The sequence below is a fragment of the Eschrichtius robustus genome, chromosome 10 (genome assembly GCF_028021215.1).
Source record: "Eschrichtius robustus isolate mEscRob2 chromosome 10, mEscRob2.pri, whole genome shotgun sequence".
In the NCBI taxonomy this organism is placed as follows: Eukaryota; Metazoa; Chordata; class Mammalia; order Artiodactyla; family Eschrichtiidae; genus Eschrichtius; species Eschrichtius robustus.
The window spans coordinates 30798731-30817171 of NC_090833.1; the positions used below are offsets into that span (position 1 = coordinate 30798731).

At 38.1% G+C, this 18441-nt stretch overlaps 1 long non-coding RNA gene across 3 annotated transcripts; it reads left to right on the plus strand.

Annotated features, from left to right (window-relative positions):
* Positions 1 to 81: 81 nt before the first annotated feature.
* On the plus strand, positions 82 to 11271 carry LOC137770711 (uncharacterized). Of its 3 annotated transcripts, XR_011075211.1 has the most exons (5): positions 262 to 437; positions 1273 to 1476; positions 2876 to 3018; positions 7378 to 7500; positions 10487 to 11271. It is a non-coding gene; the product is annotated as an uncharacterized lncRNA (long non-coding RNA). The 3 variants fall into 3 exon arrangements; XR_011075209.1 differs by lacking the exons at positions 262 to 437; positions 1273 to 1476 and adding an exon at positions 82 to 249; XR_011075210.1 differs by lacking the exon at positions 1273 to 1476.
* Positions 11272 to 18441: the final 7170 nt, after the last annotated feature.

Here is an 18441-nt window from a genome sequence, read left to right on the forward strand (position 1 = left end):
AGTCGCTTCAACCTGGCGCAGTGGACCACAAGACCCAACCGGGCGGAAGTGACGGGCTTCGAGGGCGCCCCGGCACAGAAGTAAGCGTCGTCTCTCTAGCAACGCTTGGGGGCCTGGCGGCAGCTCAGAACTCCGGGCGTCCCGAGGCCTCGCTGACGCCGCAGGGGGTGCCCCTGCTTTTTTCCGCGTGTTGGCCATTGCTACTGCGACCTGCTTTTTCTACTGAGATGAAGTGCCTGTTTATTTAAAGTGCGTATTTTTTTGTTGCCTATTATTGGTTCTACCTAGATTCAATTGGTTATCCTTAGACTGCCGATTGGCTGATGGCCCCGTCAATCTCCAGGGGAAAGAACTAGTTTTCAGACACCTGGGGAAAATATTTCTTCTAGCCCCTTCTTGATGAAATGAAGAGTTCTGGAGAAAACCCAAGAGATTCGGTAGGTTTCGGAGCTTGTAGACTTTTCTTACAGGGAAATATATAAGAGCTCTGTCTGCACATTAGAGTCACTCGGGGAGTTCTGTTCCCTCTAGGGTAGGGCCTGAGCATCCACACTTTTTTTTTTTTTTTTTTTTTTATGGCTGTGTTGAGTCTTCGTTTCTGTGCGAGGGCTTTCTCTAGTTGTGGCAAGCTGGGGCCACTCTTCATCGCGGTGCGCGGGCCTCTCACTATCGCGGCCTCTCGTTGCGGAGCACAGGCTCCAGATGCGCAGGCTCAGTAATTGTGGCTCACGGGCCCAGTTGCTCCGCGGCATGTGGGATCTTCCCAGACCAGGGCTCGAACCCGTGTCCCCTGCATTGGCAGGCAGATTCTCAACCACTGCGCCACCAGGGAAGCCCCCACACTTTCTTAAAAAGCATTTCCCCAACCCTCCCGCACCCGCACGAGATTCTAATGTGCAAACGGGATTGACAATTGCTTTTGTGCTTCTTTTGAAGCAGAAATTGACCAGGGAAAAGATAAACGTAAATCAATAAGTAGTTTCTGATCTCAACTCTAGCCTATTTTAAGCTAATTAAGCATTGATTTTTTTAGTTAATAACAAACTGCTATTTCCCGCCCAATTAAACTAAATGTCTGTGTTTTAATGATAGGAAGGTAATCAATCTAATGTATCGATAAAAAGCTGTATGCCTCGCAGAGCTATGAAAAACTACGTAATAACGTCAGAACGTAAACAATGGGATACAAGTGTTCACGGTTCCTGGTACTAGCACACTTTGCCTAGCCTAGAAAGAAGTAACTGGCTCCAAATGGACTTCACGTTTTGTTAGGTGAAGCAGAAGCCTGAGAACCGTGTTTGGGGACCCACCACGGAAAAGCATTGTATGAAATAATGACATTCTCTGACTTCCCTCCTTTGGCTGCTCTGCTCTGCTCTCGGCAAGCCTTGCATCCACAGAGCCACTGAATGGCAAGCAATGATTCTAGCCCAACGTTTGTAAACTTGAGGTTCACAGGCTGTATGTGGCCAACAGGTATGCTTTGCTTATTTTGGACGGTATCGGCTGCCTTTTATGGTTGAAAACAAAAACTGACTTAGTTGCCAACATTTAAAATAAGATATTTTACATAAAAATCCAGATTACCAACTTCTCTTGAAAATGTTGAAGATCTAGTAACACTGGGTTTATATTCTTGCGTGGCCACATTGCCTAGAATTGGGTTGTTCTTTTATTTCTGTTTGCCGTGATCCCCACTATTCATTATCGATTCCCTGACACTAGTTGGATTTCATTTGAACATTATCACCTGTGTGTTGTATTGTGCTAAGTCAATCCCTGATACTAAGTGAACGTTGTTGATTGCCTACTCAGCATCCATTGCCCCTCTCACCTTCTTAATAGAACACAACCAGGATTTTATTCATATGATTATTTATATCCATTTAGACCCCTTCATTCTATATGTCTTGAAGGAAGCTGACTTCACTTCCATCTCCAAGGATTGTCTTAATTTAAATAGTAAGTCCTATTCCCCAAGCCAAAGTCCTAGTCTAAACAGTGGATAGTTTAATCAGGGTGAATTGCTTGGAATACTAGGACTGAAGCAGTTTATTTATCTTCTGAATTTCTTGTGAGGCCTGAAACTGTTGGAGCCTTCTTGCTACCCGGCTTGATAATGAAACCAACACAGAGATGAAAGAGAATCTCAGGGATGTTAAATAACAAAACTCTGAGTAAATATTAAAGATCTAATTAGCTTTATTGAACGATTCATGAATTGGGCAGCATCCCACTTAGCAAGTAGAGGGGAGCTCTAAAAGGCTATAGAAAGGGAGAGGTTTTTAAAGGTAAGACAAGGAAGTCAAAAACAAAACAAAACATAAAGATCATTTCAGGCTTAGATAATGTATCTCTATGGGATGAAGGGGATCTATGTGCCAGGTTACCTCATCTTCCTTTTGGAGGATGGAAAGAATTACCTCATTGGTGCTGACCAGAAAATTCTACACTGACCAGTTAGGGTTACATTCTTGGAGAAGGTTGTAACTGCAGTAAGGTCAGGTATTAAGTCTTCGTTTTAGCACAGGTGATTCCATTTTGGGCCTGTCATTTCTTTTTTTTTTTTTTAATTCATTAATTAATTTTTTTTGGCTGTGTTGGGTCTTCGTTTCTGTGTGAGGGCTTTCTCTAGTTGCGGCAAGCGGGGGCCACTCTTCATCGCGGTGTGCGGGCCTCTCACTATCGCGGCCTCTCTTGTTGCACGGCACAGGCTCCAGACGTGCAGGCTCAGTAGTTGTGGCTCACGAGCCTAGTTGCTCCGCGGCATGTGGGATCTTCCCAGACCAGGGCTCGAACCTGTGTCCCCTGCACTGGCAGGCAGATTCTCAACCACTGCGCCACCAGGGAAACCTTGTCATTTCTTTTTTAACAGGGAAGTGGCACCAGATCAACTCAGCTAGGACACCCCTACTCCACCCACACTTCAGAGTGCTGAAGAAGATATTGAGAAGAAAGCAGACCTTTATAGAACCTTTCACTTCTCACCATGTAGATAACCAGATTCTCCAGCTACTGGTGAGATCTATCTTTTCCAAAAGCCACAGTCATCTGACACCTTCCCAATATCCTGTCCTGATCCAAAGAGATAGCCTAACCCTAGAGATTTGGGAAAATGGAATAGATGAAATGGAGGATGTCAGAGACCTCTTTCATTGAGCATGTTTCCAATTTCTGATCAGCTACCACATGTTCACAATTGTAATCAAGAGAAAAAAAGAATAACCCTGGAAAAATAATTTTGGCCCTCACTACTAAATGGCAGAACGTTTGCTGTGCTATAAGAATACTTGCTATTTTATACCACTTGTCTTCGAAAGTTCTAATTGCTTGTATCAACAACATTATAATTTAAGTAATATGGTAATAGTCCTTTTTTTAAAGGAGCAAACAGATTTTTCCTAGTTGATTAATATTTCTCAAAGGACCCAAGTCTTCAGACTTGCTGCCTGTCTTCGTTAAATATACACTTCTGCCACCAGGTGGCAGCAGGCAACATGCTTCCACCCCCAGTTCCTCTTGTAAAACTTTGCCTGCAGAGAGTACTGTACTTACGTCAGGGTGGGGGTACAGAGCATAATTACAAAGGTGAGTTTTGGAATTTTCATTTCCAGCAGCACAGTATTTGTCACACTGGGCAAATATGAACTTAGGTTTTCATGGCCTTGAAGGGCAAGGTGGGGCAGGAGACAAAGCCCAGGAACTATCAAGGTTGGGTGCCTATTACAGACCCCTCCCCAAAAGAGTAAACTAGATATAACTCTTCTAACATCCAGGGAACTGAAAGAAAATTGTCTGTCTCAAACCTTCGTATAAAGATTTTTGCTGATCGATCAGGAATTCCGGAAGGCACTTAGAAAGAATTTCAAAGAATGCAGAGGGGTGAAGGAAGGATACATAAAGGCCACGGGCAAAGCCAGATAGGAACAAGAGATTGTTCCTTATCGGAGTCTTCAGGAAATAGACTCTGAGATGGAGATTTGTGTGCAAGAGGTTTAATACCTAAGGGAAGTAAAAGAAGCAGGACTGGGGAGAAGGAGAAGTTGGACTGTGTTGCTGTCACAACAAAGGCCTCTACTGGTAGGATGGGTAGCTCTAGAACTGGGAAAGCCTTTCAGAGTTGCCCTGAATTGAGGCAAGGAGGCCAGGCTTTTATACCCCTACATCAGTCAGTCATTGGATGTGGCTATTGGGTGGCCTGGGGAAGGGGGCAGGAGCTTGAACGAGGTGGCTTCCTTCAGCCAAGGGCAAACTCTGGAGGGGAACTCAACTCACTGCTGTCAACGTCCAACATTCCCAGCAGCTGGGGAAAATGAGTTCTTCAGTTCTAATGGGGGGTGGGGAAGATGTTGGCAGCACACCATGACATCCACTGGTTGAGCAAAGGATAGGGGTAATCAGCGCTGAAGGTCCTAGAGCTATGAGAGTTGAAAGAATGTCAGTTTAGTCTTGCTAAGAGACACAGAGGTCAGGGGCTCCCACTTGACTTCTGCAAAAGAAAGTGTGGCGTCTTTGCTGAAAAGTGGTCTAACTCCTAGCATATAGGTACTCCCTTGATCCCTTCAGATGATGGTTTGTATGGAGATTATTGTATTTTACTCTGAAATTATGGCTCTGTTTTTATTCCTGCAGAGATAAAAATGGAAGAAGAGCCCATTTCCCAACACTTCCAATAACCCAGTGCTGTGGACTGAATTGTGCACCCCTCAAACTCATATGTGTCCCCCAATGTGATGGTATTTGGAGATGGGGCCTATGGCAGGAGCAGGGAATCAAAACCATCTGTAAACTTTACAAACAAAATTCCATTGAGATTTTGATATAATGCATTACATTTATAGACTAATCTAGGGAGAAATGAAAATTTTCTAATATTCTTCTCAACCAGGGATATATCATATCTCTCCATTTTCTCAAGTCTTCCTTTATGTTTCAGTAAAATTTCATGGTTTTCTTCTTATAACTCTTTCACATTACTTATTAGGTTTATATCTAGATAGTCCGTAGGTTTCGCTACTATTGAGAATAAGACTTTTTAAATTATATTTTCCAATTGTTTGTAAGTGCTGTATAGGACAGTGCTATATTATATATGTATACGTGTGTGTGCATATGCATATATATATATATATACACACACACACATATATATATACATATATATAGCTTTTGACTTATTATCTTACAATACTCTCTTGTTGATTCTCTTGGATTCCTTTTCCTTTTTTTGGGTGGAGAACAACCATATAATCTGCAAATAATAATAGTTGTCTTACTTCCTTTTCAATATGTATACTCCTTTTATCCCTTTTCTTATCTCATTATGTTTTGAAGAGAATGATACTGAAGATTCCCTTCCTCATGTTTTTTTCCCCCACCACATGTATTTTCCCACCATGTTTGTTTTCAGTCCATGCCAATCACCTTACATACTGTCTTTCAGAAGTTGACAGCTGAATTTGCTTGTGTAATATGACCCTCATTTATTAATCACCATGCCCCATCTGGGTCACCCATCTAAATCATATCTGTCTTTTAAGGCCCAATTCATATCTCTATTCCTTTGATTAAGACTTTCCAGGTCATGTCCCAGACTCTTGCTGCCGAAACTCACCAACTCTGACAATGAAGGTAGTGTTAAAACTTGAAAGGCAATACAAGAAGGAGGCATCCCCTAAGGAAAGCTGGCTGGTTAGCATAAAGATATCTCTCCAGGTGGTATGTAGGTGAAGTCACCTTATTTCCTATTCTGGGGCAAACACAAAACTGATTAGAGTTTTAGGACCCCCAAAGGTGATCAGGGAGTAAAGAAAACACTCATTATCCAAACTTCTATGTAGTGTTCTAACAAAAATGCCCTTTTGTTAAAATTATTTCAACAAGACAAGAATTTTCATTCTCTGGCTATTAATTTCTCTTCTTGTAGCTGGTGTGTGCATGAAGCCACATTTATAGATAATCAGAAGGCTACTTTGTGAACCTGGAATGAAAACAAGCAGGATTAAATGTATTATTTTTACGGCACATATCAAGAATGGCTGGCTAAATAATGATACAGCTTCACAATGGAAAACGTATCTAAATTTATAGTGCTAATATGAAACACCATGACAATATGAATAGTATGCTCTCATTTTCATGAAAAAAATTGAACCATATTTATAATTAAAATTTACTAAAATAGTAGAACTTAAATGTTCTCACCACCCCCCAAAAATTTTTTTTTTATAATGCAATAATCATTATCCCAGCCCAGGGTAATTGTGCTTGCTTGTTCAGTTCAACCCCTCTAAGCACAAATTTGGGGCAGTCAGGTTTCCAGGCACAACTCCCCGTCCCCACCCTTGGAGTTTATAGGAGTCTCAAGAGAATCCACATGGACAGAGGTCAGGCATCTTCCCCAATGCGCAGTCAAGAGTTATGAGATGGATCATTGAACTCCAAAGAATCTATATCATACCATATTCACATTTTGGGTAGGATCTTAATTTCAGCAAAACGACATCAAGTGTCACATCAAATGGTGTTCAGGTGAAGCTTATTTGACTTTATTTATATTGAATTTGTAAATATGTTTTGGTTTTATAGCTATATAAGCATAAGGCATTTATACCAAGATTACGTTGATATATTTTTACCAAACATAATAAAAATAATTTACGTAAGCACTAGGTGGTCCATGAGAAGTTTATTTTCCTTTAGACAGGAATCTGTACATTACTTAAGTTTGAAAAATACTATTTATTATTTAATTGTATATATACGTCTTGTGTGGTTCATGATTATTACTTATTTCTAGTCTTTTTCATTATCTTTTAAATTATTCTGAGATCAATAAAGGAGAATTGATGTCAATATAACTGGCATAGTATATCAATTTAAATATTCATTGATTATAACAAACTACATGTATTAAGATGTTACTCACATTCATTTGGATATATTCAGTTACTAATTTCTGGGGCTTGAAGTCATGTGGCCAAACTTAGCTGAAAGGAGGTCTTGTAGTAGTAGTATCAATATATGGCCAGGACCCCATGGATGTTTAGAATCTTGCCTTATTGGCACTCCTTCTCCACCTCAGAGGAAGAATAAGGCTGACAACACTGATGACTAACTCCGTTACAGTTACTACAGAGTTGTGAAGTCAGCCAAGACTCCCTCCAGCATCCCAGCTCTTGTAAAGTCCTCAAAGCTGTGTTCCTACTCCCATCACCTCTTGATACCTCAGCCAACTCTCTTCTCTCTTCTTGTCAGGACCTCAGGAAACACTCTGACCTTGCACATACACATACTGACTATTGTGAATTTAAGCTGATATGTTACCTGTCACAAGTGACTCATTCACATTTGCAGTTTGCTTGATCTTTACTGTAGGATGATGGTAATATTTCCTGTTGGAGACATTTATAAAGCAGGAGACACATGATCTTATTTGGACCAGGTGGGAGAGAGTTCAGATGACATCCCTTCCCTATCCTTCCTCCCAAGCATAGTCTGGTAGGTAACCTTTCCCCTTCATATGGATTAAGTTGTTATGCCTTACTTATTGAACTAAAGCCTCTGTGAACAAAGGAAGAACAAAGGGTGTCACTTATCATCCAGTTATACAAAGGGTTAAGTCAAAACCCACTGCAGTTGCCCAACAGTGCACCCTGAAGGGACTCAAGATGGAAAAACAGGATGAAGCATTTTGTGCTTTGGAATGTGTCCCTAGATAGTTAAGATACGTATCTGAGGAAGAATTTCAAGGATCCCAGATTCTTGCATCTTCCCATACACAGAAAAGCACTAAATTCATTAACTTGAGATATCTTTTCTTTGTGATTAGCAGTAATCTTTTACAAAGATATGTGCTTGACTACATGTATTTCCTAGCCCCCAAAATTCATGTATATACTGGCTCCTCCCCTACCTCTTTGGAGCCGTTCCTCAGAGCGGCCGCCCAGGCTCTCATCCTCAGTAAGTTCCCTCAGTAAAACTGAAACAACTTTTAGATTGTATGTTTTTCTTTCAGTGGACAGTTTGGGTGACCATGAAGGGAACTGAGCAGATTTCTCTCCTTCAACTGAGCTCTATGAGGATCCAGAGCCTTGGTACCAGCAAGGGCCCCTTGTACCCATCTACCTCCTCAGGGAGTCCAGACACCTGGGTATATCTTTCCTGGGTCTCAGACCTCCCATATTGGTTGATAATCTTGAGTTTTATCTGGTGGTTGATAAACTCCTTGCTGTAAGGAGTAAGGTTTCCTTGAACTTCAGGCTGTTCAGGAAAGAGGTACCCTCTTTGGCTTGTTGACCAGTGAGAGAATTCTCTTCGGTCTCTGCCATCTGAAAGGTATGCATATGGTGTACATTGGGCAGCCAATCAAATACACTGGGATTCCAGACAGTCTCTTTGTCTGGCCATGCCAGCTCTCAGGAAAATTTGTCATAAGGGGTCCCAGTCCACAAGGGGCCCTTTGTCATTTCAATCTTCATTGCATCCACCTGTACAACAAAGACCTTTTACTTTCCAGACTTTTTTTGAAGGGGAGTAAACTTTCTATATCTTGTAAGGGCTACATCCTTTGCACTCTCTTGTGGGGACACCTCTTGTGTGTTGTTGATTTGAGTTGCTATTAAGATCCTCTAGATGAGGGACCCTTTAAATTGTAATAAACTAATAAAATGGAAAATTTTTAGAGAGCTCTCATCATGAATAACTGCTTATTGGTACCTATGGAAAGACCAAATTAAAAGGTGGATACAAAGACATATAATGGCTAACTTAAGAACTCCCTTATTTTAAACAAACAAACAAAATGGTTTGGGAAGACTTACTGAAATTGTGATCTCACCTTCCCCTCAAGGGTCTTACATATGTTAATAAAAATATTAAGTTAATGCTAATTAGGTTAGGTAACAAGGGAATAAAAAGCTGAGAGGAAAGTCAAGAGACTCTTCCCAACAAGGTGGAAAATTTTAAAAGGACTTGTCCCAGCAGAATGGAAGTCTTTAGATGGCCATTAAGAAATCGAATAGGTAAAACAGACATTGATGGGATTAAAACAAAGGTTTGAATACAGCACTACCTAAAGTTAGATGAGCCAAAAGGACCCTCTTTGGTCCTCCAACATTAAAGGGCCCCAAACAATTGATGAAATAAAACTCTTATTTTCTGGAGAGACAAGAAAAACTTAAACATAGAATTTTTCTTTGCCCGTTTGGGCCTCCTCCTTCCCCTTTAGTGTGTGTTGTGCATCTGCTTTAACCAGACTTCCTGAGGAGATAACATTTCTTCTTAATTTCATCTAGGGTCACAACTCTTTAGGAGATAATTTTCCTTCTTAATCCTGTAAAGGGCTTGATGACCAATGACCCACTCCTTGCTTTGTACTTTGTTTAGATCTGGATTGTGTAAACTGTCAATAATACATCATTTAATGTACAACCCTCTGTCTCAAACACTTATGTAACTGTGCTTTGAGCTTTCTGAGAACTGTTCTCAGGTTATAATCATCAATTTGGAGTGAATAAAATTTTCCATTTGTTTTCTTAGATCAACTGATTAATTTCGTCGTTGTTGTTGATACAAGTCTACTCTTTCACTTTAGAAAAATTTAAAAGGCTGGAAGATAAAATTACAGTGAGAAACCTGACCAGCAATTGCTTGGGGCAACAGTTAGGCCAATTAATCAAGTTAAAGATTGACAAATGGGCCTGGGTCCCTTGGCTCCACCCCTCACCAGAGACCCCAGAGCCTTTTTATACAGGAATGGATAAAATTGCCAGGGGATAAAAAAGTTTCCAGGGCTCCTTGTGAGACCAAGACTTTGTTAATGAGGTCCTAACGGATGCTAAGGTTAAGGGTGTAAGAGTTAATAGAATTGAGATGAAGTTTATAAGAAAGTTGGTTTATTTGAATGGCTTTATATAAGATGGGTGCATCTCTTTTGGTTGATTATATTGTGGAGATAGACATTATGTCTCAACTGTTGAATGCTTTCCCCACCTGCTATGATAAAACAGGGCATATAAATCTGCCCCCCAGGCAATGTTAATTTAACATAATAAAGGGGAACCAGTAGGGTTACTGGAGCCCACACAGCATGAGGTAAAAACTGGGGGCTAATATTCAGGAGCTAATAAAAGCAATAATGGAGACTTTTTTGCCCCTAGGGTTAATTGGTCTGGGTTTGACTTGTGTCCCTTGGAAGAGGGCCTTTGTTGAATGCCTTGTACAAACTTTTGAAATCATGATACATTGAACCTTAGAGTTCCAGAACATGGAACTCTTTTGATTTCCAGTTTAGTGGGAAATCTCGTGGATATAAGGAAGCAAAAATTTTTTAAATATAGTTGTGTAATAGGGAAGAACCTTTGTAATCTATTACAAGTTAATCAGTAAAGGGATGTTGCCTATAAGTTAAATTATACATAGTGGAACATCTCTGGGAACCCTGCTTCCCAGGTAATGAGCATTAAGCTAAAATACCTTTGTTTAGTTCACAGGAAACATCCTGACCAGGCCCACCTGTGAATGACTGCAGGAAGGAAGAAATTAACATATCCCCTCTGGAAGCTGACCAGAAGCAGGAAATGTTTGACTTTACTCCCTCCCCTTTCAGTGTAAAAGAAGCCTGATTCTAATTATGGCAAGATGGTTCTTTGGGACATGAGTCTACCATCTTCTCAGTCTGCCGGTTTTCCAAGTAATGTTGCTGTTCTTTGCCCCAACATCTCGTCTCTCAGTTGATTGGTCTGTCATGTGGTGAGCAGTATGAGCTTGGACTCGGTAAGAGTTGGGCAAGTCAATCTTTTGATATCATTTAGGCAGCACCCCAGTTCTTTGGGAAATTGAAAGCAACTGTCTTTGTCTTGCAAGTATTTGCAAGATCAGAAATATAAACACAGCCCAAAATGGCCTGAGACTGAGCCTAGTTAACTCAATCAGGTAGAACCTGAAACCTAAAGGGAGAATAAAAAGAGGGAAAGAAGCCTTTTTAAAAGTAGAAACTGCTGGCACCCAGACATATTGTAATTATTCCATTTATATGAAATATCCAGAATAGGCATATCCATAGAAAGCTCATTAGCGGTTGCCAGGGACTGAGTGGGAAATGGAAAGCGATTGCTAATGGATACAGGGTTTCTTCTTGGGGTGATAGAACTAATGGTGATGATTGTACACCTCTGTGAAAAAACCACTGAAATGTACACTTTAAAAGGGTGAATTTTATGGCATGTGAGTTATATCTCAATAAAAATTACAGCATTCATCAGAAAAAAAGATGTTGTATGTATATATATATATATATTTACAATGGAATACTACTCAGCTATAAAAAGATGAGATCTTGCCATTTGCTATGACATGGATAGACTTTGAGGATATTAGGCTAAGTGAAATCAATCAGAGAATGACAAATTCCGTATGATTTCACTCGTATGTGGAATATTTAAAAAGTAAAATAAAACCAAACCAAACAAAAACAAACTCATAGATAACGAGGCCAAAGTACTGGTTACCAGAGGGAGAGTGAAATGGGTAAAGGGGACCAACTGTATGCTGATGGGTGGAAACAAAACTTTTGGTGGTAGGTGCACTGTAAGTGTATACAAAAGTTGAAACATAATGTTGTACACATAGAACTTCTATTATGTTATAAACCAATGTTACTTCAATTTTAAAAAATCTTTCTGAGGTCTTTAAAAAAAGAAATTATGTTTTATGATATGTCTATTTAAATAGTTTCTCCAAATCTTTTTGGTAATTTAAAACTTTAGAGTTTTTTCTAAAGTAAGCTAAATGATGGAAGTTTATTGAATATCCAGATCATTTCCAAATAAGATAAAATAATGAAACATTAATTGTTGAGCATGTCTAAGTTTAACTACTTTCATCTTCTTATAAGATTAAGAAGCCAAAGATGTTTGGGTTTATCCCATACATCTTGTACCACATTAAGGAGAGAAATTATGCTATGAGACAATCTGTGTTTCTAGAGGTTGTGGAGCGTGTTCATAAGTTTTCCAGTCAGGAAATGCTAGTATGACAGCTCACAATTACTTGCTGCTTAGTTTTCTCTAGAGATTAGGGGTTTTAGGAATACAATTAATACATATAATTGGGACTACTAAAATTAATAAGGAAAACATCTTCATATGCAACGGAAAAAAGAGTTTAAGGATTGTAAATGCATTTTGTTAAGGGAAAAGAAAGTAATTTTGTCCGAAGAGAGGTTAAAAAATAGAGAAAAGGGGAAAGCATGGGACAAAATTTGAAGGTGAAAAAGGAAGTTACAGGTTTGTGGAAAAGAATCCCTGAGAAAAGAGTTTTGTATGTGATCAGGACTGGCTAACACTGGAATAAATTTAAGTGAGTGAATAAGTTTTAATATTAAAAGTAAGCTGGTCCAAAAGTAGAGTCTGGTTTTCTCTCAGTTAATAGGACAAAGTTTTCTTGGAATATTGATCTGCTTTTGATAATAGCTTCTAAAGTTTCTTTACCTTTTAAGTTCCCTGTCATAACTTTCTGTAGTTTACCTTTGAAATATTTTAGTGTCGCTTTGGTTAAATAATTAACTGAGTATTGTTTCACAGTGACTGTGATTCTGTTTGACCAAGTTTTTCCAAGTGTTTTAAAACCTTTTGATATCTTTGACTAACCCCCCAAATCAATTCTAAATGAAGTCCTTTTGACCTCTAGCTAACTTTGGGGTGTTTCAGAGGTTCCCTGAAACATCTCAAAGAGAGGTATTAAACCAATGATGCTTATTTGGGTATGTTGAATTATGTCGGAAGCATTGTCAAATGAGTGATGATAAACTTTCTTAGATTATATTGTATTGGCAAATATTATTAATATAAATGTTCTAGAAGTTATTTGAAATTCCTGAAATTCAGATATGTGCTGGTATGTTGTCAGTCATTAGTCTGGTTATTATCTTAAAATTTTGTATGCCACAGAAATATCAAAATTTCCTTTTCAATTGCGTTGTAGTCATGTCTTTAACCATGCCATTTAAAGTCTTTTGTCATTTACAGACAGTTATTGTTTTACTCTGATGTCTTTACAAAGATGAAACTCTTCAAGAAGATTAATAGAAAGGACTTTTTGACAAGTACAGGTTTCTGATAACTTTTAGATAATACCACTGAACTGGGTAAGAAATTCCAGAACACTAATGGAAAAACTTTATGACTTCATAAACTGTTAATGGAAATCATGATCAACAAGAATTAGTTACACAGGGCTGAATGATCATTTTTATGACTTTTTGTCTGAAATATTACTGTCTTTTAATCTTCCTTTTCCAGATATAAGGAAAGTTTCCCCCTTAAGCTAACTATAACTTGGAGCAATTTGGTAAATTACACCTTTGTAAGCAGAATTGAAACATTTGTCTTTTTCTCTGTAACATCTCTCCAGAATTTGAAATTCTTAGTGAGTATTCTTATTTTTATGGCAGTATAGTTATTTGCATAAGTTCAATAAAAATCTGTTCTCCTTTTAACAGGACACAAATGGGAGCATTGGTTATATTACCAAGGCTTTGACTGGAATGTCATGTTTGAGAAATACATAGAATCAGATATAACCAGACAGCTTTAAAGAACTAAGATGGACTTTATGGAGCCATTTCCTTAGAAAAAAACAGTCTGATACCTTGCTTACAGAGTTCCCAGCAACCTTACCAGGTGACTAAGAAAGGTCACTTCCTGGCAGGTGTAAGAACCTAAAGATATTTTGGGAGCCTTGAGAAGAAAGGAATTCACCCAACTCTATAGGTATTCCAGTCAAATCTCATGGTGAGTCCTTGGAATGACGTTTCTGGCTTCAGGAGTCTTTCAACAGTCAATTTGAGATTCCTTATAAAAAGTTCTATTGAAGTAAATTTACATGATCAATTGCCATTCTTGTTACACTTATGTAAATAATCAGGTCAAACTTATTGAAACCAAACTTATTTTGCAAATAAATTAGTCTTAATTTGACTATGTTTGGTGGAAATTAAAGTAATTATAGAGAAAAAAAAATGTTTTAGTGGATATTAAGTTCTAGTGCTGCTAATTGTATTCCAGGTTAGGTAATTACAGCCTAAACTCACTTCCTAGATGGCTTCTTATTGCTGTATTACAGTATAGCAAAGTTTAACTGAATTATTAAAAGGACATTATAAGTCTGTTTCTGAAGTTTATCAAAGATAGAAATATATCTTTGGATGAAGATCAGATACCCCATAACCTACAACCAGGAGATTATATATACTGGAAAAGACATCATTTAAAGGACTCTCCGGCATAGATGGGAAGGCCCTTATCATGTATTCTTAACTAGCTTACAACAAAACTGAAGGGAGTTGACTCTTGGATTCATATTTCCCACTTAAAAAGGACCCCTGCACTGGATTGATCTATAGAGAGGGGTGCTGACCTGAAAGTCACCTTAAAACAATGCTCAAACAGAGAAGAAATGAAATCCACACCAGGATGAGAAGATGACATCAGAAATACACAGCTATCCCAAGATGCTGAACCTGACCTATGTGGTTACTTACAGTGTTTTCTTGATTTCCTGGACTTTTATATAATTCAAATGTTTTTCTATCATGGGCATTATTCTATGTAGACTTGTAAAAACCAATCCAATTGTTGGGTTTGTGGTCAACTGTCTATGTCCAGTACTTCTGATTTACCTTGGTGGATTTTTCCTCTTCAAGACTCTGATTGGATGGCCCTTAGAAAATTTATTTTAGAAAAGTGAAGTTGTAGTTCTGTTTGATCCACTATTGATATTACTAGATGGGATCCCCTCATTTGGCTAATCAATTACAGTTGCTCTGAACCTGTCCCATAAATATGAATTTTCTTTTAAAGTTACTCAAGCTCAGTCAGAGCAATGAGCTAAAATTCAGTCAAAAAATATAACTTCCCAATTATATCCCTCTGTTATGGGATGGATTTATATGGCTAATACAAGGCTATGGTCATTTAAGTTTAAAGGGCCCCTATGTTAGAAACAATTAAATCATACTAAAGATAATCAGCCTAATAACACTAGGAAATTAGGCTGGGTGCCTTATGAAAAATGCCAACACATTATTTCTCTTAAAGATATTGATTTGTATGAAATAGACTGGGTCAGGAGACCAGGAATATACTGGGTCACACCTCATGGAACTCATTGGCTTTGCAGCACGAATTTATGGCCCTGGCTTCAGCCAGCATGGATGGGAATATGTCCCTTAGAATTCCCTTGAGCTCAAGGCTACATGTGTGCATATTTATATATGACTCCAGCAAATTTACCGGTAGTACAAGCCTGATGGATCAAGAGATCTGCCTTTCATTGGTAGGACCATTTAGCAGCTATTTTTGTGCCTTCAGCAGGATTGGAAGATGTAATTGCCCACATCGAAGCCTTAACACCTAACAGGCCTAAAATGATAGTAATCAAGCTATTAGCTTACTGAATTCTGAGGTCTCTGTGATGAGAAAAGCAGTATTACAAAATGGCACGGCCCTTGATATCCTTACAACATCTCAAGGAGGCACCTGTGCCATAATTCAAATTAAATTCTGTGTTATTATACCAGATGAATCCTCTTATATAAGACATTTAGTGACCTACATGAAAAATTAGATTTCTACTTTAAGTGATCCAATTTCTAGGCTTGTTGACCTTTTATTTATTTTATTTTTTTATTTTTTTATTTTTTTCACACACACACACTGTATTTTATTTTTACAAGAGATAAATAGACTGACACCAAGCATTGTACATGGATGACCACAACAAAAGCAACAATGATTGCAATTACCAAACATGAAACACACTCATACTATGTCATAATATTGACATTCAGTTCAGTAATCCTCCACTGTAACAGCTCCTTTACTTTGCAGTGAAAATTGATTTGTATATTCTTTGCCTCTGAGTCCTTGTGGGATTTTTTTTTTTAAATTCAAACAGAAAGTCACAAAAATTATACTCATCCTCATCAGTTCACTCAGTCCCATGTAATTAATTTTTTTTTCATCTTGATCTTTTCTTAGCACTTTTATGAGTTCATCAGTTTTTCATTAGAGTTCTGAAAATGCTTATTCATTCAGTTCAGCAGTACAGTCAGTTACCAGAAACCTGTACTTGTCAGAGTCTTTTCCATGAATTTCTTGAAGATGAAACCCTTTTATAGGAACATATTTGCAAAAGCATCAGAGTATGCCCAGAACTGTCTGTAAATGACAAAAGACTTAAAAATGACCACGGTTAAAGATTTGATGAAAGTTCATAATAATGCAGTTGACAAGAAAATTAGTTATTTCTGAGATATACATTTTAAAGTAATAACTAGGATTATGACTTATAACATTATACCAGAACATATGAGATTTTTAGAAATTTCATGTAATGTCTGAAACATTTATATTAACATATTTCCATACAAATAACCCAATGAAAGTTTAGTATTAGTTGTTTTGTTTGTTTGTTTTTTTATACTGCAGGTTCTTATTAGTCATCAATTTTATACACATCAGTGTATACATGTCAATCCCAATCGCCCAATTCAGCACACCACCATCCCCACCCCACCGCAGTTTTCCCCCCTTGGTGTCCATATGTCTGTTCTCTACATCTGTGTCTCAACTTCTGCCCTGCAAACCGGCTCATCTGTACCATTTTTCTAGGATCCACATACATGCGTTAATATATGATATTTGTTTTTCTCTTTCTGACTTACTTCACTCTGTATGACAGTCTCTAGATCCATCCACATCTCAACAAATGACTCAATTTCGTTCCTTTTTATGGCTGAGTAATATTCCAGTGTATATATGTACCAAATCTTCTTTATCCATTTGTCTGTTGATGGGCATTTCGGTTGCTTCCATGACCTGGCTATTGTAAATAGTGCTGCAGTGAACATTGGGATGCATGTGTCTTTTTGAATTATGGTTTTCTCTGGGTATATGCCCAGTAGTGGGATTGCTGGGTCATATGGTAATTCTATTTTTAGTTTTTTAAGGAGCCTCCATATTGTTCTCCATAGTGGCTGTATCAATTTACATTCCCACCAACAGTGCAAGAGGGTACCCTTTTCTCCACACCTTCTCCAGCATTTGTTGTTTGTAGATTTTCTGATGATGCCCATTCTAACTGGTGTGAGGTGATACCTCATTGTAGTTTTGATTTGCATTTCTCTAATAATTAGTGATGTTGAGCATCTTTTCACGTGCTTCTTGGCCATCTGTATGTCTTCTTTGGAGAAATGTCTATTTAGGTCTTCTGCCCATTTTTGGATTGGGGTGTTTGTTTCTTTAATATTGAGCTGAATGAGCTGTTTATATATTTTGGAGATTAATCCTTTGTCCGTTGATTCGTCTGCAAATATTTTCTCCCATCCTGAGGGTTGTCTTATGGTCTTGTTTATGGTTTCCTTTGGTGTGCAAAAGCTTTTAAGGTTCATTAGGTCCCATTTGTTTATTTTTGTTTTTATTTCCATTACTCTAGGAGGTGGATCAAAAAAGATCTTGCTGTGATTCATGTCAAAGAGTGTTCTTCCTATGTTTCCTCTAAGAGTTTTACAGTGTCCAGTCTTGCATTTAGGTCTCTAATCCATTTTGAGTTTATTTTTGTGTATGGTGTTAGGGAGTATTCTAATTTCATTCTTTTACATGTAGCTGTCCTGTTTTCCCAGCACCACTTATTGAAGAGACTGTCTTTTCTCCATTGTATATCTTTGCCTCCTTTGTCATAGATTAGTTGACCATAGGTGCGTGGGTTTATCTCTGGGCTTTCTATCTTGTTCTATTGATCTATGTTTCTGTTTTTGTGCCAGTATCATATTGTCTTGATTACTGTAGCTTTGTAGTATAGTCTGAAGTCAGGGAGTCTGATTCCTCCAGCTCCGTTTTTTTCCCTCAAGACTGCTTTGGCTATTCGGGGTCTTTTGTGTCTCCATACAAATTTTAAGATGATTTATTCTAGCTCCATAAAAAAGGCCATTGGTAATTTGATAGGGATTGCATTGAATCTGTAGATTGCTTTGGGTAGTATAGTCATTTTCACAATGTTGATTCTTCCAATCCAAGAACATGGTATATCTCTCCATCTGTTGGTATCATCTTTAATTTCTTTCATCAGTGTCTTATAGTTTTCTGCATACAGGTCTTTTGTCTCCCTAGGTAGGTTTATTCCTAGGTATTTTATTCTTTTTGTTGCAATGGTAAATGGGAGTGTTTCCATAATTTCTCTTTCAGATTTTTCATCATTAGTGTATAGGAATGCAAGAGATTTCTGTGCATTAATTTTGTATCCTGCAACTTTACCATATTCATTAATTAGCTCTAGCAGTTTTCTGGTGGCAGTTTTAGGATTCTCTATGTATAGTATCATGTCATCTGCAAACAGTGACAGTTTTACTTCTTCTTTTCCAATTTGTATTCCTTTTATTTC